This window comes from Solanum stenotomum, chromosome 4 (assembly GCF_019186545.1).
Source record: "Solanum stenotomum isolate F172 chromosome 4, ASM1918654v1, whole genome shotgun sequence".
Taxonomy (NCBI): Eukaryota; Viridiplantae; Streptophyta; class Magnoliopsida; order Solanales; family Solanaceae; genus Solanum; species Solanum stenotomum.
Window position 1 is genome coordinate 25894218 of NC_064285.1, and position 26669 is coordinate 25920886.

At 36.0% G+C, this 26669-nt stretch overlaps 1 pseudogene; it reads left to right on the plus strand.

The window, feature by feature from the left end:
- The first annotated feature begins 900 nt into the window (after positions 1-900).
- On the plus strand, positions 901-24766 carry LOC125861388 (uncharacterized; annotated as a pseudogene).
- Positions 24767-26669: the final 1903 nt, after the last annotated feature.

Genomic DNA, 26669 nt, shown 5'->3' on the forward strand with positions numbered 1-26669 from the left:
TAAAAAGTCACCCAACTAATTTAAATGTTTTTTTTTCATGAAATTTTGTTGAAATCTAATTTTATTTTAAACTATTTTTATAAGAAATAAGAAGATATCTATTTTATTTATCTTACTAATCCACTCCAATTATTTGATTATATTTTCTTTTTTGAAAAACAATAGACAAAAAAAATCATTTTCCGTTCTGCAAATTGTTTAGTAGAAATAAATAAGCTGAAAAATAATTCAAAAAAAGGAGAATATTGAAATTGATCAGAAGTAATAAAGAAGTAATCAAAAGAACGCACAATAACAATCTTTTATCATTTAAAAAAATGGTTTAAAACTAAAAATTTACAATTTAATATTTAAATACAAAAATATAATATAGAAATTAATGATATTAGTAAATATCAAATTTTTTATAGAATATATTATAATCCTTACCAAATTTGGAGAGTAGTTTTCAAAAATTAGTTGACTTAATTATGGTTATGATATTTGTTAATATAATATAATATAATATTGACATTTAAACTTTAAATATGACACATGTCTCTAATCTAGACGTGCACTTGACGAAATGGAGGGGAGCCGGATTTGGTAATACTTAATAGTACCAGAATTGCCCTTTCCGTTAATAAGTGATTTGTAACAAAGTTAACATTTCTTAGTAATTAGATCAAAATCGCTCAGTCTAGTTAATTCAAGGTTAAATGTGCACAGTCAAATATCACAAGAATTAAAAGTGGAATTAGGCAATAACACAAGGACTAAAAACGTCATTTTCCCTTTTATTATATAAAATATATACAGGCCAAAGTTTTTAATTAATCTCACGTCACCATCTCACTACTCTAGTTAGTAGTTACTATATACTAGTTATATACTTTGGGTAGAGAGAAGCATTTTGGGGTCGGTTATCTATAGACCTCAATTAACTTAATCGAAGGGAATCTTGTTCATAATAGTTCTTTGTAATCCAATATATCTGGCAAAATAGTGCTTACAACTTCTCTTCAGTCTTGTTTGCGGAACGGTTGTACAAATTGAATCGCTTCTCGACTAGGCTTCAGAAAGCAAAACCCATTAACAACACCATATTCAGGTACCTCACCGATCGACATCATTTTGTTCTCTCATTTTTTGTTTTTGTTCTTCGTTCAAGATTATCTTTTTGGGTGATCAATTTGTTGGGATTTCTAAATTATTGCTTCTGTTTCATCGGACTAGGGAGATTGATGGTAGAAAATGTTTTCTTTCTTTTTCTGTTGTTAACATTGACTAAAATATATAGAAAGACAAATATGGAGAAGTTAGGAAATCAGTCTTTGTGGTATAAAGTTTACAACTTGCCGCTAATGCTTTAACCTGTAACCTATATGTTCTGTTCATCATAATGACTCAGTGTGAACTCTTGGACATTAGTTGGTTATGTTACCTATCCTAAAAATTAATTTTCAAGAGTTAGGTGGCCCTATTTGTAAAACACTAAAACCTGCAATTCTTGATTATCATTTATTCTTTTGTTGTTGTTTAGATATGACATTTCTGTTTTGGGAAATCAAACTAGAACATTTTTGCCTACAATTGTGGCATTATAGTGTCATTAATAAAAAGAAAAAGTGCCCAAGAGGTCTTTAATGAAATCGTCACATGTCTAAATGTTTCCAGACAAAGGGGACGGCAGCAGCATGCAATACCATACAAAGGTAAAATAGATTACCCAACCGTAAATTCTCCCAAATATATTAGCTTTTCAATAGGCCTACTAGCCTTGAATTTGACGTTTGTCGTAATATGTTGTGACTGGTGCGTTTTTCATTCTATTTTTCCTTTTGTTATGTGTGTGAGATGGTTTTTGGTGATTTTAGGATACATCAGTGAACTTCTAATGGGAGGACACTCGGTTCTATGTGCTGATGGTCTCATCACACCTGAATCTTCACATTTGATGCAAGGTGCTGAGGATGCAGGATCCTCAGGGGGAAGTTCTTACTCTCACAGAGTTGTTCCGTCAATCTCTGGTGAGGAAGAAGAAGAACCAGAAGCTGGATTTGAAGAAGAACCATTAGTTCAAACTGTGGAATGCCGAATTTGCCAGGAAGAAGATAGCATGGAAAATTTGGAGATTCCTTGTAGTTGTAGTGGTAGCTTGAAGGTATCATTGTAAAGTTGAGTACTTTTTGTTCTTATTGTTGAATTAGCCACTGAATATTGATATCAGTGGTGCTTGTGCATGTAAATGTCAATCATGTTGATCCTACTTTTGTCTAGTTAATTTTTCTAGTATCTCAATAATATTTTTTTAAAGAACTTGAGGTTGTCAGGTATTGACATTAACAGAAGCTTATAATATGTACTTTCCACCCAGCTAAGTCTTCTCTTTCTTACCTGCTAACCCCTAGGATGGGAAGTAGGTCCCTTGTTTTTCATCAGTATCTCTAGTTGTATTTATTTGTTGGTAAGGGTAATCTGCTTACATACTTTGTACCCCCGAAGCGACACTTTGTTCCACTCATTTCATTTATACTTTAAGCACGATTGCTATAGTATATACTTCCTCGACCACTTTATGTTGCTCCCTTTTGGTAATAGGCATAAATATCCCCACTCTACTTTTGTATTCCTGCTATGGACACTAAGCTCCTTTTTGTTGTTGTCCACCTAGGTTCTTTTACTTGGTTATTGAAGAACATTGTTATCCTTGAGCTAGTTGCTTTTCTTTTTCTTTTTAATTTCTTTTGTTTGCATTCATTCTTGTTCTTTGGTTTGATTCAAAAACATCAAGCAAATATTAGTTAGGTTTGGTAATTGTTGCAATTGATACTTTGTTACCTCACTCTAAGACCTGTTAGTTATTCTGAAATAAAGTGACCACTTGTTTAGGAGTTAGCAAGCGGCTTCTGTATAGGTCTCGCAGTGCAAAGAACATATTTAGGGGGTGTTTGGATTGGCTTTTTTTAAGTAGCTTATAAGCTAAAAGCAGAAAGCCATAAGTTGGTTGTATCCAACTTTTGGGTTTTAGCTTCTTTTTGTACTTTCTTAGCATAAAAAAATTGCTTATAAGTATTTTTTGTGTTTCCCAAACACCTCCAATAATAAAAAAGAGCTTAAAAGCCAAAATCTACCTAAAATAAGTCCATCCAAACACCCTCTTACTAACATTTCTACACCAAAACACATTCAACGCCATTGCTTTTGTGCAGGTTGCCATGTTCATGTTCCTGTTTGTCAACTGTTTTGAAGTCCCATGGGAGATTAACGGTCCTGTATAGATATAGTTGGGTGTTTGTGTGCTAAGCATAAGATAGAAGGCTTATTTACTCAAATGACCTACTAAAGCCGAAGAATGCTTTGCTTTGTCAAGTTGCAAAATGATTTTGTATACTAATTCATTAATTTATAATTAATAATATGGAGGATTCTCACATAGTTGACCTCGTATGATGTGGGGTCAAGGTGTATTTATTGATTAATTGGTTTTACTTCCCTTGAATTAGCCTTATTTCAAAGTTCTAAGAATTATAGATGAACATGTTTTATCTGCCATTTGTGTACTAATGGGCTTTCACCGAACGGCTGACTGTTTCTTTTCTTTCTCTTGTATACTGTCTGCAATTTTCCACATATCCAGTATGCTCATAGGAAATGTGTTCAGAGATGGTGCAATGAGAAGGGAGATATAATTTGTGAGATCTGTCATCAGGTAATATGTCGTATCCTTATTAATCACCTGATGGCATTTTAAATTTCGAGTAAGAGGATTTCTCCCATCCCAAAAGAATTTTGGACATAGGTGACTGAGTGAGTTGAAGGATTGTTAGATAGAATAATAGGCTTCAAAATTATTTGATATGTGCCTGTGTGTCCCTTATCCAATGCACTTTCATTGCCGGTTTGGGAGGCCTCCCAGCCTATGCAGCACATGAATTGTGCCTTGCTTTTCCATTTTTTAACCATTCAGAAATTTGGGTACTTCAATTACAAATATGGATGTCAGGGGCCACTCCCTAAAAGACTTTCTTGTACTGTCACACTTAGTAATTTGTGCCAAGTGACATGTTCACTTAGATAATTCTCTCTAACCTGCAGCCCTACCAACCTGGATATACTGCTCCACCACCGCCTCCTCCCTCTGAAGAAACTGTCATTGACATCAGGTACTATCAGGTCATAGTTATTTCCTGACTTGGTATGTCAAAATTTTGAATCATTGTTCCAATCATTCCTTTTTAATCCTTACAGAGTGTTTCTTTGTGTGAGATTTTTGGTATTTACATAGGTATTTAGGAGTTTTTTTAAGCTCTTTAGAGACGTACATGCCACTAGAAAATACAGAGAACTTCTAGTACCTTTTTATTTTATTTTGTATAATGTTGGCCTGAGATTAAATTGATAAACAAGGTAGTGATGATTCATATTGCCTACCCAAATTTTGTTTGGAAATGAGGCATAGTAGTTGTTGTACTCTGAGATACAGATGTAGGTGTGTATAAAACCTTGGGAATATAAGTTTTCAGATTTTTGTATTTAGACCTTTCCCTTTATTCGATAATATGATATTCTAAGCTTCTGGTTGATTGTATAACATTTTTAATCATATTACAGTGGTGAACAGAAACTCTTCACTAACTAAAGTCCATCCATGTTATTCATTTTTGAATTTTCATCAGTTTATGAAGCTGATCGGCAATATTTACTATGTAAACGAATTTCCCTTCATTTTTATTATTGTATTGATTTTTCATTGTATTGAAAATGAAAGTGGGACTCAGGCATATTCAGACCTTTTTATAGGGAAAGAAAGATCTTCACTAACATGAACTAGTTTTATTTTTGTTAACCAAGGAGAGCAGCTTTTTAAGAAGTTCATTATTGTTTTCAATAATCTATTCTAGTATGTTGTTTACTGTGTTTCGATTATCACATTATTTTATTGTTGTTTTCCGCTCCTTTTGGGTAGGCTTTGCACTGTTACCTTGTTACTCACCATATTCTCTTCACTGCCTCCTTATTTGTACCTGAATTTGTTGCACTTGAGCTGAAGATCTTTCGGAAACAACCTCTCTACCTCCACGAGGTAATGGTAAGGTCTGTGTACATTCTACCTTCCCCATACCTCACTTGTAGGATTTCACTGGGTATGTTGTTGTTGTTGTAAGGGTTTTATGACATGTTGAGCTTTTTTATCTTTCAGTTTTCTTCAAAATACACTATTAGTGCATAGTTTGGTTAATCTGGAGAATCCCTTTTTTTTTGTACCAGTTTTTGTTGTTAACACTACCTTTAAGCCTTTGCTTCTTCCACTGATTTAGTGGACCATAGTGGGTATATTTTTCCTTCTTTCTTCTATGGTGTTATTGGTTATTGATGCTTCTCCACTTGCAGCCTTGCAGTACTCTTGTGGTCCTAGACCTAGAGCATTCCAAACATGTTAGCATACCCTTTTGATGCGATTAGCTGAAAATCTTGTGTTCTATGTCACTAATGGCCTCATCCATGTGAAATTTTCTTTCAGTGGTGGCTGGACAGTGGCTGGCACTCAGCTCGATTTAAATGACCCTTGACTTCTTTCGATGGCTATCACAGAACGCCATCTTCAAGAGGCTAACCATGACGAATATGTTGATGCAAGTGCTAGTGGAGCTGCATTTTGTCGTTCCGCTGCTTTATTTGTGAGCTACTGTAACTATCTGATGTAATCAAAACTTGTTCTGTTGTTACTTGCTAATATAGGGTAGTGGGAATGTGGGAGTATGCATTAGAAACCATTCATATGGCTGATATCAAGAAGATCAGGAATTTTTCCTTTGGGAAGGAGAATACCTTCTTAATTTTTTGAAAATTTGAAATTTCCTGCTAAGAAGTGACATAATGGTATGTAAGACGAGATCTGAGTGTAGTTGGAGGAACACGGTGATCAGATTTCATGGAAATTGCGTTCTTGTATTCTGTCCCTGATTTTAGAGAAGAAGACAAGGAAGATTTTCTTCACTGGAGTATCCAAAAAAAAATGAAGAAACTTAAACTGACTTATTTGCCCTTAACTAATAAAGAAGATTAAAAAATGTGTCCACCAGTGGCTGTGTGTATATTCATGTTCATTTTCTTTAAAGTGGAAATGTGCAAGAGGAAGGCGGAGGGTGAAGATCCTGTGCTGTAATTCATGCTTTTTCCTCTTTTCTCCTTCTGTGCTCAGTCTTTTTTCCTACTTACTACCCTTTTTTCCCTCTGGTTTTAAAAATATTCAGAGATGACATTCACTTTCTGCCTAAATGTGTTTAAAGGTCTTTAGTGTGTGTAGGGAACTAGTCCTGCTCATTTAGGGATGTCAAAATTAGGAAAACTAGGTAAATATCTTTTAATGTGTCAGAAAATTGTGGATGGGGTAATAAAAACATGCTTAAGTCTTTTGTTTTAGGTTGTTCCTTCGTTCTAAAGCTACCTTTACCCTATTTGAAGATTGTGTCATGATCTTGGTAACCTTATTGAATGATGTGTTTTATCCTGCAGTTAATGGCCCTCCTCTTACTGAGGCATGCTTTTGAAAATGGCGAAGGTGATGACGAGGATGTTTCTGCTTTTTTCTCTGTAAGTGGATGATAAAATGAAACTCTCTTTTCTGTGGTGACTATATGACACATCCATAGAAGTAAATAGTGTGTGACATTAATGATCTTGTTGATCCTTGACACAGCTTTTTTTGCTCCGTGCTGCTGGTTTTCTTTTACCTTGCTTCATCATGGCTTGGGGTATCAGTATATTGCAGCGTCGAAGACAAAGACAGGTTAGAGGATTTTCTGGTTTTCATAAATTCTCAGAAGGCTATTAACATGTGTATCTTCATTCTTGCAATTCTAGTGATATATGTTTATGCATAATGCAAAAGGCTTGTGCAAAATGATGTGTGTGTTTGAGTAATATTTATACATTAATGCCTTGCGAAGCGCTGGGCCCATGCATTTGTAATTTAAAAACTAGTCTAAAGTTGGAGTAGTTATCGCTTATTAATGCTCCATGGTAAACTAGCTATAGTGATAATGTTAGGGATGCGTTGGAAGTCATTAATTTAAGTATTTAATTATATTTTAAGTTGCTTTATTTATTATTCTAGAATAGGGTTTAGTTTTAGAGTTTCATAAGGATTAGGTTAAGTTATAGTTATTAATTTGGAATAGGATTTAGGTCTCCTACTTTCATAAGAATTAGACTTCCTATTGATGTAATAAGACTCCTATTTAAAGGGGCTTTTGATGAATAAATCGGTAAGTCATAATTCAACAAAAAGCAGGAGATTAGAGTTCTCCCTTCCATTGAACTCTAAGGTTTCAGTCTCCTTTTGAAGAGCTGAAGAGATCAGAGTTCTCTTTTAATGAATTCTAAGGTTTTAGCCTCCCTTTAACGAGCTGATTTATATATCGCCCTGTAAATCGATCCTTCCTAAAGATTCATAACAATTTGGTATCAGAGCCTAACACAATGGGCGATGAGATCAGTTCCAGATTTCGAGAAGAACGTGCCATTACGGGAATCCTAATAGACTCTAAAATTGCAGCAATGGAACAACGCCTCAGCGAAAAAATTGTCCAAGTCATTCAAGAACAATTATCTAGATTGGGAGTTGGCTCCACAAAACCAGCAACCCATAGACCTGAGTCATATAGCGCCCAGACAACTGGTAGATCAACAATTCCTGCTACTAAAGGCAATACACCACCTATTCAACATACAACAAGTGGTTATTCACCTTTGATAGTGCCAAGCTATGCAAAGATGAATTTTCCTACTTTAAGCAACATCAACAACCCATTAATTTGGGCACATCATTGTGAGCAATTTTGAGCGATTTGGACCTCATGAAGGTAGCAACCTAATGGATGAATTAGTCACGCTTCAGCAAACTGATAGAGTCGAAATTTATCAATGTTAACTTCAAGCTAGGGCTGGAATTGGATGAGTTGATATTGATCCAGATTTTCTGGATGATTGCCCCGAAACTTGAGCTTGAGGACAAGCTCTTTCAACGTGAGGGGAGTAATGTTAGGGATGCATTGGAAGTCATTAATTTAAGTATTTAATTATATTTTTAGTTGCTTTATTTATTATTCTAGAGTAGGGTTTAGTTTTAGAGTTTCATAAGGATTAGGTTAAGTTATAGTTATTAGTTTGGAATAGGATTTAGGTCTCCTACTTTCATAAGAATTAGACTTCCTATTGATGTAATAAGACTCCTATTTAAAGGGGCTTTTGATGAATAAATCGGTAAGTCATAATTCAACAAAAAGCAGGAGATTAGAGTTCTATCTTCCATTGAACTCTAAGGTTTCAATCTCCCTTTGAAAAGCTGAAGAGATCGGAATTCTCTTTTAATGAATTCTGAGGTTTCAACCTCCCTTTAACGAGCTGATTTATATATCTCCCTGTGAATCGATCCTTCCCTAAAGATTCATAACAGATAACTATCTTTTGTTGTCTTATGGGTTTTGTATGAAATGGAAAACTTCTATTCTTTCTTTTACTAATAAGTTGTGTTTTTTGAAAAGAGTTCAGTTTTAGTTTTGAACTTCCCTACTTCAAAAGAATTCAATCTAATTCCGCCATACATCTTTATTGTCACGGCCAAGATTCACACCTAGCTGTGTTGGCATCCAACACTCCTAAGTTAGGCAAACCAATGATTCGGTAATCAACTCAACATATTCCCAATGATTAGAAACATAGTCCAACCCATGAAATCATATAATATCTAAGTCTGATGGATAAAAACAACGCGAAAGCAATCCAAACATGTTCCAAAAATAGGTGATAGTAGTCATGAGCATCTAAGAGTAAAAATAATATAACATTGTCTAAAATAAGTACAAAATCTGTACGAAAGTGAATAAAACAAAAATGATACCCTAAGCTACCATGAACTATTTGATAACTCACCACAAGAATCACGCCCGGGGAACAGTGGTACAAGAATTCAAATCTGCACTGTATGCGAGAAAAGAAAAGGGTGAGTGCGGGGAGTACTCAGTAAGTATCATTGACTGTCCCCAAGAGAGTAGTGAATAGACAAGCATTGAACAAAAACAGTCGTTTTACCATGATCCTGTGCAATAAAATAAGAAAGCAGCTAGAAATATACTCCAAACAGTATAATAACTCAACAGGTTCAATTTCACAAATGAAGCACAAAAGATATGCCTTAAAAACTCAAAAATAATAATCACATAGCAGTTATCAATCATGAAATACGTTGAAGGCCCAAACATTATTCAGTACGACACCCCACCAGGTACCTCAAATCACAAAAACACTTTCATTAACTAGCATGCATCTGCCTACATGGGACAACCACGATCTTAGCAAACCAGAACCAGCATGCACACCACATGGGAGGTACCAAGTCACGGTGACTCAAGAGCAATGGATCCAAATCCTCCCACACACAATTTGATCATATCAATGATTCCATGGACTCAACGGCCCTTATATCACGACGTCAACATCTGACTCGCAATAGTTCTCACAAATCCGTTTATCCACCGGACTCTCAAAAGTCCACATCACTGTCTCAAATCAAACTCTACTCTCACTGTCCTCAATGTCCACCCACAACTGTCCTCAATGAGAGAGAATGCTTGACAACCATGGGGTAAGGCACTGGCCCAGCCCCCACTTTTGACTACTTTGGGGCGGGGCATCCCCGTCGATCTATCTGAGGCCACTATATGTCGTTTTAATTACGACCCTTCACATGCTCAGCCAATTAACACTACTGAGTATGACTACCAAATGGGGGTGGTGCAGAATAGAGTTGTCGTGCGAGATACTGATCAGAGAGAGACCTTGCTATGCTGGATGGCTAGGCACATTGCTGAGGAGGGGGTAAATGCTGAGTGGGTCCGTGACATGACCCAGCCTATAAAAAAGGCTACTCTCAACTTTGCAACCAAGTTCTGATGGTCTATCATCCGTGCCAGATTGTCCCCCACATTGGTTGTTAATATTGTGACTTGAGACCAAGCTGTGATGCTAGCTTCGTTGATGGTGGGGCACGAGATAGATTTCTCCCAGATTCTGATAGCTGAGATTCATGAGAGGGTTTTCCGAGAGAAGACCACTTTACCATTCCCTTGTCTAATCTTTCGCCTATGTAGAGAGGCTATTGGTCCTGTTTGGGGTTGTGATAGGTTGATAGAGGTACCAAGACGGTCGATGTTGGTTTGATACGGGATGATGCAACCCCTATAGTTCCACGGAGGGGTATCCCGTTTGATTTACCGCCTATGGGCGAGACACTTGCTCCTAACAAGACAGATGAGGGCACGATTCCTTCCCTTACCGAGGAGCATGATATGACTACTCCACCTTCCACTTTATCCGACCTGGCTGTGAGCACACCACGTGCTCCTACTCTACAGGGTTTGCCATGCTGCTACTAGCCAGAGTCTAGAAATTGGAGACTCAAATGGTGACTCTTGCAACATATTAGGCCATGGATGAGGAAGTCCGTAGAGGAATCAGAGGCCCGAACTGAGAAGGGTGTTGGGGTGAAGATATAGGCAGTGCACTGAAGGATTGATGCTTTTGAGCGCTGGATATTGGAAAGGCCTCAACCTGGCCTATTGTGGATCTAGCTGCGTTCCAGGCGAGTTGGCCTAACTTCGGGCCGATATTGATGCTTTGGCCGCTGGTGATGCTGATGTCTCGGAGCCTGCCCGAAAGGAGGATGCTGGAGATGTAGTGCTTAATGCACTATTTGGTGAGGATGAGCCTACTATTAACCCTTCTCATGCGGCTGGAAAGCGCACACGGGCTTTGGATTGTACTATGGATACGGAGGAGGAGCAGAGAGCTAAGAAGGAGGAGAAGCAGCAGTTTTTAAGGCGGTGAATAGATAGTCGCTACTTGATGAGGAGATGTAACAACTTAGAGAGAGGGAGTTGGCTGCTGGTGCATCAGCTTCGATAGGCACTACTTATGGTGTTCCCCTCGTTATAGTTGAGGGCGTCACTCATGTTGACCTAGCGGGTTCGAGGCTACTGGATCCACCCGCTTCTTGATTGGTCTTCGGCGCTTATGCGCCACAGGTTCGTCTCATCCTATGTTTTATTTGTTTTGTGCATTGGTGGCATTGCACTATATTTTTTGTGGGAGTGGGGTGAATGGATTGTGAGTGTTAGGGTGAAGTCTGAATAACCCAACTCACAATCCTTCCTTGGGGTTTTCTTGCCCTTGTTATTTTTCCTCAAGGAACTGTTTAATTTCTATTGAATCGGCATGTCTAGGATAGTATAAGTGTAGAAGTAGACTAGAATGAAAGCATGATGACAAAAGAGCATGAAAAGTGATACCTCTCAAATTTTTTATATGTGTTGTACTTGTGTGCTTGATAAGTTGAATGTGTAGGATCTTTGTAAGACATGATAGAAATCGATTATAAAATATGGCTTAAGCTATAACATGAACCAGATACATTGATGATTTGATAGTGAAACAAGGTGTCATGTGTGTGTGTGAGATTGTTTGTATATTCATAGAGTACGTGCCAATCTAGAACTTGCCCCGTTGGTCTTGCTAAGATGATTTAAACTGGAAATTGGGACTTAAGCCTAAAAACAGCCAACCAAAAGAATAAATTTCTCCCTTTGATCCAAATACACCCAATTCATCTTCCCTAAAAATATTTTTTAACTCTGTTTTTTCCCTGGTCCCTTCTTGGACATTGTGTACCTCAACTCAAGCTAAAATCCTAAGTTAAGGTGGCTACCGCAAATTTATACCTTGATTTTGGCCCTGGTCCTTCCTAGGACATTGTGCAGCTCAACTCATGCTAATCATCTAAGTTGAGGGTGGCTATTATGAAGGAAAACAAGAAAGAAAGTGTGTGAAAAGAGTCGTGTGTAGAGAAAAGAAAGAAAAATGAGTAAAGATGTTGAGCGTGGTGTGAATGAACAAAAAGAAACAAAAGAATGAAAAACCTTAAATAAAAAGATAAATCAAACAAGAAAATCAAGTCAAAAATCACACTCAAGCTTCAATGAATCATAAGGAGAAGAGCATGGTGAAATAATGATTGAAATCCCTTCAATTGCAGTAGTTAACCAAGTGGTGAAGCTACGGAATCGCGTTCACCTTCGTGATTGCGCAGAGGAAACCCAGATGGTCCCCTTCTTAATTGCGAAGGGAAGTACCAACTTCCATCCTTTTACCGCAATCTTGTATGACAACTGCATAACAAAAAGTCTGCATCATTACACTTCCCAAATGCACCAAGGCACCCCCAAGCCCCTCAGGTCCCAAAAATCACGTGGGGCGCTAAAACCTAAAATGATTGGGTTGTTACATTTATCCCTAGTCAATGTTAAGCATTTAAGCTTTTCAAATGGTGATGCAAAACACAATTGAAGAATTGTTATATTCATGGGGAAAGTCACTAGCTTTGTGCATGGGAGGAATCATCATAGCTACTTTGAAGCTGCCCAAATTGAGGCTCTGGGATCGCACCCAAAGGGTAGTGGCTGCGAGTTTCCCTTGTCATAAAAAAAAAAAAAGTTTGAGGCTCTGAGTGATATCCACATCTCATTTTCACAAAAAAATCTATAATTTGTCTCAGATCATTTGGGGTGTAGATTCAATCAGTTTGGTAAAAGTGAAATGCGATCAGTTTGCTAAAAGGGAACACCGAACTGTAATTAGTTCGGTTTGGGACATGATTTGGATTTCTCCGAGCAAAAAGAAAAAAAGAAAAATAATGGAGCTGCAAATGGACCCAGACCTCTTTTTTTCTCTCTTAATTTTTCAAAGTTTTGTACTCTACGTAATTTCTCTCCTATAAATGCAATACCTTGTTGTGCCTGCTTATTATTATTATTATTATTATTATTATTGTTGTTATTGTTATTGTTATTGTTATTTGTAATAAGAGAACCTTACTGTGTCTTGTATTCAACTTACATGAAATACAATGGACCGTCTCAAGGATGATTTTCACCCTCTAGTTTGTTGAAGAGCGTCATGGCATCCCTTCTTCCTGGATCTCTTCTGTCATTATCCTTTACTCCTCCCTCCAAGCCTGCTCAATCATCATCCTTTCTCCTTCAAGCTTCTCCATTGGTGACTGCCATACCTGCACAAATAGTTCCTTTTATGAGTATGCTTATCCATTCTCTCCTTCCAGTGCAATCTTAACCCTCAGCTGCTACTGAAAGAATTCTTTAAGCATACTTTGATTATTATCAATAGTATTACGAGTGTTGTTAATACTTCCTAAGCTGGATGATCACAAAAGTTTGTCTGCGATCTTTGTTCTTGGCCACTTCTCTTTTTTCGGTCTTCCTTTGTGGAAGCAATATTTCTTTTCGCTACTTTATCTCTCCCATAGGCATAACCTTCTTCGTCTTCTGAGACTTCCTTTGAAGATTTATCCCTACTTGTTGTCTAAGGCCTCATCCTTTCCTGTTGGGATGGGAACCATCCTTGGTGTCGAGTTGTAGCAGATGTACGTTATACTTTCTGTAAGTAGTGCATATAGATGATAAAAAAAAGTCACAATTATCCGCCATCATCTGTGTCAGATGTTTCTTTACCCTTGCATGGACAAGATATATCATTGAACATTTCTCCTGATTCTCTCTCCATCTTAGCAGCTACCATCTCCCAAAGATACTTTCAATTGCTATGCTTAGCTGAATTGAACTCCCCCTCAAGCTCACCCCAAGTAGTTGTGAAATCCCTGGTCTTCTGATTACTCTACAGAATGTTCATCCCATTTAGGAAACTCATTCTCTTCTCAAACCACCAAGGTTGGAACCGCCGGTGGCTGAAGTGGAGATTTAGACGGGAAGGAAGTGGAGGGAAGTTGAGGAAGCATCAAACGTTGGGTAAATGGTCTGTGTTCAATTTGGACTTTTGTCAAAACCTCCACAAATTAAAAATACTGCAAAGCATATGGGAAAATGATCAAGATGGTCCTTAATGTATGTAGGTTTATTATTTTAGTCCTTAATATATATTACTTGACAAAAGCAGTCCCTAATGTATAGGGCTGTGCAAAATTCAGGTCAAACCAATAACCCGAACCAAAAATTGGGTTATTGGGCTAATGGGTCGGGATATTGGGTTAATGGTTCGGGTGTTGGTTTATCATATCATGATATTGGATAATCAGTTCGGGTGTCGGTTTGGCTAAGGTGAATTTCGGGCCACTCGATAACCCAATATGAAACCGTTAATATTTGAGGCCTTTTTAGAAATATTAAATCTTAAGTCCAGTTTAAAATTAGGGCTCAGAGCCTAAAACCTCACTTCTTAGTTCTTACGCCTCCCTTTTCATTCTCAGTCCTCAATCGTTATAATTCTCACTTCTTAGAAGAACTCAAAAGTAGCTTCTCAATCCTCAGTCCTCACATCACTCCTCAGACCACATCGTCGTCTATTCAGGCCTGCTATCACGGTAGCACCTGGTGGTTGGTAAGTCTCAAATACTCACTTTCATAGTTTCATTAGCCGACTATTTGTAGTTCTTGTTTAGCCTTTATTTATGTTTTGCCTTTGTTTTTAGTTATTGTTCAAACTTCAGGCCTTTTTTAGTTCCTTCAACAATCAACAGTTCATCCACCTTTAATATGAACCAGTTCAATCAATGATTATTTTATGTCTTTTCGCAGTCTTAAGTCTTTGGTGAAGTATCATGACTGAAAATATCTTAATTGATAAGGTTGTTGGTGAAAGTGGAGCTTCAAATTCAAATGTAATATATGAAACTCAAATTGTTGAGTCCAATGTAAAGAAAGAAAGGAAAAAAGGTCTCGTGCTTGGGATCATTTTACTCATAAAATTGATTCTGATGGAACTAGTAAGGGCGTTTGCAACTATTGTTAGAAAGAGTATTGTGCTGACTCAAAGGGACATGGTATGACATGGATGCTTACTCATCTGTCCAAATGCCAAAAGATGTCTTGTAATATTGATATTAAACAAGCAAAATTAGCATTTCAACCAGTTATAGGGGGTAACAAGGGTGATGTAGCTGTTGTTCCGTGGAATTTGATCAAGAAGAGTGTAGGAAGGCTTTGTGTCATATGGTAATTCTTGATGAACTTCCTTTCATATTTGTTGAAAAAGAAGGTTTTAAACAATATATGAAAGTAGCACAACCATGTTTCCGCATTCCTTCTCGTACCACTGTGACTCGTGATTGCTTTGATCTTTTTGATGAAGAGAAACATAAAATGATAACTCTTTTTAAGGAAACACAACAAAGAGTGTGTTTGACCACGGATACTTGAACTTCCATTCAAAGAATCAATTATATGGTTATTACTACTCATTGGATTGATAAAAATGGACTTTCCATAAAAGAATAATAAACTTTTGTCTAATTTCTAGTCATAGAGGTGAAGATCTAGCAAAGTCTATTGGTAAGTGTTTGCACGAGTGGGGATTACATCAGATTTAGACTGTTACAATTGATAATGCTAACTCAAATAATGTGACAGTTACTAAGTTGTCTAAGCAATTGACTAAGTGGGGGACCGACATTATGGGTGGTAGTCACCTTCACGTGAGGTGTATGGCTCGTATTGTGAACCTTATTGTTCAAGATGATATAAAAGAAATAAATGTGTCTATTGAACGAGTTAGGCAAGCAGTGAAATACATTAGACAATCCCCGACTAGGTGGAAAAAGTTTCAAGAATGTTGTGAAGATGAAAATCTTGTTAAAAAATCTTTGTGCTTGGATGTTCCTACAAGCAAATTAATTGGTTTATTGTTTTTTTTTCCTATCATTCAGATACACATTAAGTCAAAGACATCTACCTTCCTCTTCTTTTAGTAGATTTAGTAAAGGAAGCCTTCAACTGTACATGTGTCCTCAATTGAAGATTTTTTAACAAGTTTGGCCAAATCTAAAGAGAAAAACAATAACTAATCAAGGCTCAACTCCTAAGCAACAAAAATATTTAATAAACTATTCACAATTTTACATTGGTGGAAGTTTCTTTCCATACTTTGTTCAAGTTGCTCAAGAAATCTAAATCTTCCTCAATATTATAGGTTGTGGTTCACTTCGAAGCCAATCTTGAAGGCACACTAGAGCTTGTACCAATTTAGGAGTCAATGAACTCCTAAATGAATCAAGAATGCGTCCTCCAGTACTAAAAGCACATTCAGATGCCACACTTGAAATAGGAATAGCTAATACATCTCGAGCCATCTCAGAAAGGAATGGGAATCTAGGTGAGTTGACTTTCCACCAAAGCAACACATCAAAGTGTGCTTTTCCAATTTCAATATCTTCTTCAAGATATTTATCCAATTCTGTCTTAGAATTTGCACATCCACTTCCCGATGTATGTTTATGTAATTCCTCAAAGAAATTCCCAAAATCTCCTATAGGTATAGACCCTACCTATAGACCCCGAACCAGATTCCTCAAAGACTTGACCACTTTTATCATTTGAAATAGGATTTTCGTACTCATTAAACAAAGATTTCATGTATGTTCGTACACCACTCTCTATATTTTCCCCTTTGCCCCCAAACAATTTTTTAAGTGTAAAACTAAGAGTGCTAAATTTGTGGCGAGGATCCAAAACTCATGGTATGAAAAGCATCTTATTCATTTTGTCTGTATCACCCCAGTATTTATCAAATTTTTCCTTCATCGTTACTGCCATATCAACCAAAACTTTATCTTCAATTAATATCAATTGTCAAGTAAACACCAACTTGACAAATTTCAAGAAAATGAAGATTTGATGTCACATATCGTGATCCAGATATCTTCAAAGTAAGCTTAAAAAACATTTCAAGGAATTTTTCAATTCTCTTTACACTCTCCAAATCACTGCTCAAAAGTATACCTGTAGGAATTCCATCCTCATTATCAATATACTTAAGATGATGTACCAAGACAATATCCCGATCGGCATAATCTAAAATTGCACATTCATATTTAATAGCCCTGCTCAACATGATTTAGGTGGAACTCCACCTTGTAGGAATATCCAAGCACATATTTCTTAACAAGATTTTCATCTTCACAACATTCTTGAAACTTTTTCCACCTAGCCGGGGATTGTCTAATGTAACTCACTGCTTTCTTAACTCGTTCAATGAACACATTTATTTCTTTTATATCATCTTGAACAATAAGGTTCACAATACGAGCCATACACCTTACGTGAAGGTGACTACCACCCATAATGTTGGTCCCCCACTTGGTCAATTGCTTAGACAACTCAGTAACTGTCACATTATTTGGGCTAGCATTATCAACCGTAACAGTAAAAATTTGATGTAATCCCACTCGTGCAATACCAATAGACTTTGCTAGATCTTCACCTCTATGACTAGAAATTGGACAAAAGTTTGTTATTCTTTTATGGAAAGTCCATTTTTTATCAATCCATTGAGCTGTAATAACCATATAATTGATTCTTTGAATGGAAGTCCAAGTATCTGTGGTTAAACACACTCTTTGTTGTGTTTCCTTAAAAAGAGTTATCATTTTATGTTTCTCTTCATCAAAAAGATCAAAGCAATCACGAGTCACAGTGGTACGAGAAGGAATGCGGAAACAAGGTTGTGCTATTTTCATATATTGTTTAAAACCTTCTTTTTCAACAAATATGAAAGGAAGTTCATCAAGAATTACCATATGACACAAAGCCTTCCTACACTCTTCTTGATCAAATTCCACGAAACAACAGCTACATCACCCTTGTTACCCCCTATAACTGGTTGAAATGCTAATTTTTCTTGTTTAATATCAATATTGCAAGGCATCTTTTGGCATTTGGACAAATGAGTAAGCATCTCTATCGTACCATATCCCTTTGAGTCAGCACAATACTCTTTCTTACAATAGTAGCAAGCACCCTTACTAGTTCCATCAATTTTACGAGTAAAATGATCCCAAGCACAAGATCTTTTTTTCCTTTCTTTCGGACTCAACAGTTTGAGTTTCATTTATTACTTGTGAATTTGAAGCTCCACTTTCACCAACAGCCTTATCAATTAAGATATTTTCAGCCATGATATTTCACCAAAGACTTAAGACTGCGAAAAGATATAAAATAATCATTGATTGAACTGGTTCATATTAAAGGTGGATGAACTGCTGATTGTTGAAGGAATTAAAAAAAGCCTGAAGTTTGAACAATAACTAAAAACAAAGGCAGAACAGAAATAAAGGCTAAACAACAACTACAAATAGTCGGCTAATGAAAGTGAGTATTTGAGACTTACCAACCACCAGGTGCTAGCGGGCTTGAGCAGTCAATGATGTGGTCTGGGGAGTGATGTGAGGATTGAGAAGCAACATTTGAGTTCTTCTAAGAAGTGAGAATATAACGATTGAGGACTGAAAAGTGAGGCGTAAGAACTAAGAAGTGAGGTTTCAGGCTATGAGCCCTAATTTTAAATTGGGCCTAAAATTTAAATTTCTAAGAAGGCCTGAAATGTTAATGGTTTCATATCGAATTATCGGGTGGCCCGAAATTCAGCTTAGCCAAACTGACATTCGAACCGATTATCCAATATCCGGATATGATAAACCGACACCCGAATCCCGACCCATTAGCCCAATAACTCGATTTTTGGTTCGGGATATTGGTTTGACCCGAATTTTGCACAGCCCTAGTCAAGTGATATATATATATCAAGGACCTAAATAATCTAACCCCTACACATTAAGAACTACTCTGAATATTTGATCATTTCCTCCAAGTCATACAAACTAAAATACTGCGAAACATATATTTAAAAAGATTTTTTGTTTCATCCTAAAATACTTTATCAAAAGCACCATACCTCCAAAACATGATCTTAGATTGAACCTTTTTCTTTTTATAGAGATGGTGTCCATGCTAGCTTGGCCCACCTCCTCTATTCCACCGTTACCTACCACCTCCCCCGGACACATACTAGACAACTCAACCCATCTGTGTGTGCTAGAATTCGAACCTTGACCTCCAAGATTTGCACTGGGTTCATTGGCCATGCTATTGGGTTCTTGTATTGTTATTAAAAGCGAAAAACACAAATAAAGGTAACAATGGCTTGAAGTGACAAATGAAATGTTAGGTGTGTGCTACTTTATAGTGAAATGCACAATTTATGGGGGAAAATTTCAATGCATTTATAAATTTAGTAATATGATAATGAAATTTCAACCGAAATATGCACTAATGTTGATATTACTCCAAATGCTCAAAGCGAAGAGGTAAAGAAATTATTCCTGGGGGAGAGGTAGAGAACATTCTTCATTAGCTTAGGTTCTGAATCGTAAGATTTGAGTCTTTCCCACTACCTGTCTCGGGCTGCCACTTGGTGCTTCTTATGAAGACCGAGTAGAGTGAAATCTGATTATCAGATGATTGAACGAGGAGAGGAAAAATGTAGTCAAAAGAAGGAAAGGAAATGCTCATCAAGAGCATCCCCACTTATTTCATGTCTTCATTTTATGCTCGGGCTAGTGTCACGGACAAACTAGAAAAACTTCAAAAAGGAACTTCTTATGGGGTTTGATAGACGAGGCAAGGAAGTTTCACTTGGTGTTGTGGGAGATTGTAACGACTCCCTAGTGTTGGGTGGATTATGAGTCAAAGATCTAAGAGTGCTTAATAAATAGTCTAGACATTGAAATTTATTGGATTTGAAGTTGGGTTCTACAAGACGAGTTCAATCCATCTTCAAACTCCAAGGTGTGTTAGAGTTTCTTGGAGAATACTTTACCTTAAACCCAACTCATACCTATATAAAGGGGTACATATTCCCTTGAAAAGGAATCTTGAAATCCCATGAACTCTTGGGATATTCATAAAGAGATCAAAACATCAAATATTGCCTTTCTCAAAGCCGTTTCTCGGTGCTTCTATGATCAAATACATTGTAAGAAGGTCCAAAATCATCGCAGATTCGAGAAATATGCTACTAAGGACCCTTAAATTCTGAAGAATATTTAGGAGAGAAGAATAAAAGGATTTATAGAGTTATACTCACTAATATTCATCAATGAAATGACTGTTTGATGATATTATAATTTGTGATTATAGTAAATTTTCATCACTTCAAAATTTGTTGTAAACAAATTGGCACACCCAGTGGGACCAAATCTACCCTTCATATCTTCTCTCACAAATCAGATCTACGAAATGTGTGTTAGAATAGGAATAGGTTTATACAATCCTATTAGAACAGGAATAGATTTATACAATCTTATTAGAATAGGAATAGGTTTATACAATCCTATTAAAATAGGAATAGGTTTATACAATCTTATTAAGAATAGGAATAGGTTTATGCAATCCTATTAGAATAGGAATAGGAATAACAATAGAAATAGGAATACTAAATAGTATCCTACTTGGTAAAGGATTGTATTCTAGGGTCTATAAATAGGGTCTCAATGTAATAATGTTAACAACAACAATTCAATAATATTCTTCTCCAATATTTCTCACATGGTATCAGAGCCTCTACGATCTCGGTAGAAAATCAAAGAGCTTCCGCTGTCGGCGGGTGGCACCCATATATGCTGCCCGTCTGGCCAATGATTATGTAAGCAAAAGTTGGTCACCGTGTATCTTTCTGGTGACTATTTTCTCATATCTAATTTGTGTAGCACGGTGCCATCATTCTGGTGACTACTTTCTTATATCTAATTTGTGTAGCACCGTGCGATCTTTTCGGTGACTACTTTTTCATACTTGGTTTGCGTAGCACCGTGCCATCTTTCTGGTGACTACTTTTCATATTTAATTTGTACCACCTTGCCATCATTTCGGGAACTACCTTTTTTGCATATCTGATTTGCGTAGCACCATGCATCTCTTCGAACTACTTTTCATATTTAATTTGTGTAGTACTGTGGATTTTTCCGAACTATTTTCTCATATCTGAATTGCATAGCATCATGTGTCTTTTCAGTGATTCCTTAGATTTGATTTGCATAGTTCCATTCGCCTTTCCGGTGTCTCCTCAAATCTGATTTGCGTAGGGTTGTGCCATCATACCAACCCTACCCGTACAATTTTTCTTTTTCAGTAGGGTTGTGCCATCATTCCGACCCTACCCATATTATTTCTCTTTTTCAATGGGGTCGTTCCATCAATTCGAACTATACTGTATAATTTCTATTTTCTAGTTGGGTCGTGACATCATTCTAACCCTACCCATATAATTTTATTTCTTACATTGTGACCACTTTTAGCCATCAAATCTAATACTCCGGCATATGAGCATGTTCCGACCAATTTTTCGGTGACTTTCTTATTTAATATTGACTCGTCTATTGATTCCAACATGATCCAGACACATAATACTATATTTTGAGCACTTCCGGCGATCATTGCATTGTGAAGAAGACTATATGGAGCAACCATCTAATTTTGTTGCTCAAGGGGAGTTTAGTAGCCTTGTATGTTGATTACGTAAGTCACTCTATGGTCTGAAACAGTCTTTGCAAGCTTGGTTTCCGTTCAACATTGTAATTTTATCACTCTGTGTTTTATCGGCATTATGCATCAAATTCAGTATTTCATGAGAAGACCAAGCACATTGAGATTGATTGTCAATTTTGTGAAGTCGAGTGATCAACTTGCAGATATCTTACCAAGCCCCTCATCGGTCCTCGTATTAATTACATTTGTAACAAGCTAGGTACATGAATTGTATGCACTAGCTTGAGGGGGAGTGTTAGAATAGGAATAAGTTTATACAATCCTATTAGAATAGGAATAGGTTTATATAATCTTATTAGAATAGAAATAGGTTTATACAATCCTATTAGAATAGGAATAGGAATAGCAATAGAAATAGGAATACTAAATAGTATCCTACTGTTGGGTTATGAAGGTGAATATGGCGTCATGCGGAAGCTTATAATTTACAAATCATGATATGATTGATAAATTAGACGACAAATACAAACATACTAAAGATATATTATTAATATGGTTTGATCAAACGACCTACATATTGAAAACTAATATTAAAAAAAGCATAAATATGTTTAGGAGAAAATCTCCCCTTAAACAAGACTGTCTAAATGACTACATTGTGGATTCTATTGTCTTCGATATGAGAAGAGGGGTCTTCAATTTATAGATCTCCAAACTTTTCCTCTAAGGAAAGAATAAACCAAATATGGAAGAAAATTATATTTTTCTTTCAGAAAAAGTTCAAGTATTTATGGTAATACTTTGACTTTTCTTTAAGTAAAAAAATAAACTTCAAATAAGGAAAAAAAATCAGGGCAAAACCCTAACACCTACTTGGTAAAGGATTGTATTCTAGGGTCTATAAATAGGGTCTAATAATGTTAACAACAATAATTCAATAATATTCTTCTCCAATATTTCTCACAATGTGGAGCCACAAAATCGCAAAGGTGGAAGCTCTATTTATATAGGTACTTCAAGTTTTGTCGTTGAGTTTCGGCAAGCCTACATTCCTTTAAGCCTTGAAGTAGGGGGCATCTATAGACATTGAAATTTAACGGATTGAAAATATAGTGGTGGGGCGACTTGTAGAGGGATTGTTTTGCTTCACAAAGAAAGTAAACCACATGAGAGGGGAAGGCAGGGAACGCTGGAGTGTTCTATGTTAAATCCTTTTACGACAATCTTTATTCCTGGGAGGAGGTTGCATTCCCACACAATTCGATATAGATCCCTGAAGTTTCAAGGAATGTGTGTTTCTTCACTCGGTTAGAGGTTAGAAGCTATTGAGACAATTTTTTTGTTTGATAACCGAGAAATCTGTCTGTGACCTGGTTGAGAATTTGAGGAATAGGAAGGTCACTTATGGCAGTTGGTCCTAGATGGGTAAGAGTTCGGGTGAAGACGACGATCATCCTCTCACTCCTGAGGTAAGGTTAAAAATCTTATTTGGTTTGGGCGTAATTTGGGTGATTACTGGTACAACAAAAGATGTTTTATTCCGTTGGAAGAACTAAAGAAGAAGAAATAAGGCGCGGAATGTGGCACCACTAACTCGTATTTGGGCTGTTCGCAAAGAGATATATAGGAGAGTGTTTAAGGGTGTAGCGAGGAATTTTGAACAATTAAGGAGTAGTAGTATTTTGTCCCTTACTTTCTTTTGTTGTACTCGTAATGTTTTCTGTAGAGAAGATGAGTGTTGTACGTAGAAACCATATCCTTTAGTAGGTTTTTTACTTTTTTGTATACTTCTTGGATACATATGCTTACTTTGCCCCGCACATTAACAAAGTTTGTTACTTTATTTTAAAAAGCTATAAAGAATTGACGTTTTCTTGTTGGAATCACTTTGTGTGAAGAATAGATTTATTTGAAGTGCATGGCTTCGCCCATGAATCGATGACCCCTTGCTTCTCAGTTCTCATCAATAAAGCGACAAAGTGATTGACTTTTATTAGCACAAGCCTATTTTGTCTTTTTTTTTTTTTTATATAGTCCTGGTGTACAGTATGTTGCCCTTTTTTTTAATATTGAACATATAATAGTCCAGGGTGGATCTAGGGGGGGCTCAAGGGTGTTCTGCCGAATCCCCTTGGCAAAATATTATATTGTATGTATAAGTTAATGTTTTTAGTTTTTAAGTAGATATATAGAGCTTGAATCCCCAAACACAAGACTAGAGGTTCACTTTGTGGTTCCAGGGAGTTCAAAATTCACCTTCATGTTCCAAGTTCAAACCCCAAACACTACATTTTTATTTTTCGAAGCCCCTTAGTGAACATCTATAATCTGCCACTGAATTAATAATCCCAAATTAAGTGGGAATCCTCTGTAGTATTCTATTCTATCTGGTCCTATTCATCATGAAACTTTTATATATGAAATTATGGATTGTGTTTATGTTTTGCTAGCATTTTTTGATTTTCTTGTTTATATTATGTATACGTATTTGATAGTACAGTGGACATGTACAACTTTTTATATTTTAGAAATGCTCCCGCAAATATAAAATTGTAGTTTGATGGGGCCGTGTTGCCTCTATTTTCAAGATTATGCATCTTCATGTCCAAACCTAACATCAGTATCCATGCCTATTCTAGAATATCCATTCGCTATGTATATACTTTGTCACTCTTCCTTCCAATGGAAGAGTTGGATTCAAAAAACTACTAAATTGTCATATTAGAAGATTTGAAATTGTGATCTAAAACAATTTTCGGACCCTTTTTGCCACTTCACTAGATTTTTTCTTATATCGAGAGGATTCATCTATTTATTTATTTATTTATATATAACCAAGAAACCTGTTTTTGCTGTATTTGCGTACTAAAATCTTCAATGAAGGCGATCCGTTTGGATTGTCATCCCTCCACTTAGCTCTGCCGCTGTTTCTATTCTGTCAAATAAAGAAAAATCAGAATGGTGTACTTGTGAGTGTTTTAAGAAATATATAGCACAAGCAATCCAAGATTTTACTAATTTTCTTTTTCCTACTATGAATCTATTGTTCTCTAATATTTCTTAGTTTTCATTTAAAGCAGGAGGCAGCAGCTGAAGTTGCTTTCTTACTGCAGGCAGGGCAACGAAGGGGCTTGCATGTTACAATAGCACCAAGACCTGCTCCAGTAGCAACAGATCAGACAATGATTCATGTGTCAACACCGCCCAGGTAGGTGGAAGCTCCTCGTCCCCAGCAAGTATAAAATGGCTTTTCTTGGCTCGGAAAGTACCTTTTAAAAAAAAAATTAAATAAACAGCTTTGCCCTGTTACCTTGCTAGAAGGTAGTTGCTGATGATTGAGTGTATTAACCGTCTGCTGGATTAGATGGGGTGAGGGATGAAAAAGAGGTGTAAAGGAAAGATAGGTTTCTTTGTTTTCTTTTCCAATTTTACAGCTTTGTTCTTTTTTTTTTTGCACTGTGACATTATATTTGTGAACTATATATAGGGAAAAAAAATGGCAGCAAATCACTGGTTGGGCGTCCTTTGTCAGTTTTAACTTGTAAAGACCTTTGCTTGATACTTCACATTTTGTACATTGTTTGTATTTATAATATGGTCTACGGTCTATATATTATGGTACACTCAAAAAGTTTAATATAGCTTAATTGTACATGAAATATATGCTTAACCATACTTGAAGGATATATTGACTATTCAATTATAATCAACTCAAAATCTCCTCTAAACAGTTTCAAATTTTAGAAAAGAAATTCGTTTGAGTCTTTTGATATATAATTTGCTCAAATCAATGGTACGTCAAATTTTAAAGAAGAAAGAAGAAAGAGAAGAAGACGATGAAAACGAAGGAGGATGAAGAAGAAGAGAGACTGCGATTGACTATTTTTTTGGTAAATAATATGATCTGAACGACTATTTATACTGTCAAAATTTTATAGTGAACAGTTTATTTGTTTTACTTTCATGATAGAAAGTTGTTAGCCTACAAAGCTATGAGAGAGTACGTTGTCCTCCCAAGCTACGGGTGGTAATTGGGTGGGTGAAGTTAAATTTGGGGAGGTCATAATGGGTCAATATAACAAACGAGTCAAAACGCAACTCAATCCATATTTGTTTGGATCAAAACGAGTTTGGTCAAAAATGAATTATAGGGGTCAAAACCCAACTAGACCAATTTTACTAAGTTCTAACTATGGGGTAATTACATCCAATGACCATTCAGTTAGTTTAATTACCAAAAACATGGCCAATTTTTTCTCCACCTTAGTTGTCGTCGTCATCTTCTACTGCCAATTTCTTTTTCCAGTTTTTTCTGTCAGATTTTCTTCTTCTTCTTTTTAAAAATTCAATGTATCACGTGAATTGTTTCGAACGAATTATATATCAAAAGACTCAAAACATCAAGAGGATTTCATATCTAAATTTTTGGGACTTTTTAGAGGTGATTTTGAGTTGATTGAGATTGAATAATCACTATATTCAGTGTATTTCATGTATATCTCTATATCAGCTTTTTGAGTGTTTCATAATGTATAGTGAGTGTATAACTCATGTATATGTATGCTATATTGTATAGTCAGTATATATTTTTTATGACTTTTGACAAGCTATATTGTATAGTCACTGTATATTTCCTCTGATTTTTGGCTATTTTTAAAATGTAAATAAAACAGAGCTATATTTGTTGTAAACTAATTACTTTATTATATATATATATCTATATATATATATAGTGTAAATTACATAAATCTCATAGTTTTAATATGAAATTACAATTTATCCCTAATAAGTTTCTAATTACATTAATCCCTTAAAATCAAAAAAACCGGATACAATAATTGAAGCTCGGATACATTAAATATTGTCTCGGATAAATTAAAAACTAGCTCGGATACATTAAATACTGGCTCGGATACATTAATATGTAGCTCGGATACATTAAAAACTAGCTCGGATACATTAAATACTGGTTCGGATACATTAATATGCAGCTCGGATACATTAAAGAAATAAGGGATTTTTGAGATTTTTAAAAGTAATAGAGGATAATAGAAATAAGTGAAACAAAAGGTATGTATTTCTGAAACTACCCCTTTAATTATTTTATTTATTATTTTACAATATACTAGGTAAATTACCCGCGCTTACCCCAGTTAACTTACATCTTATTAAAGTCCAACTTTAAACATTATTATACTACTATTGCTCGATTTGGGGTAACCGAAATCCATGTTATTTTGCCAAAACTTCCATTCATACACTCATTCTGACGCATGATCCAAT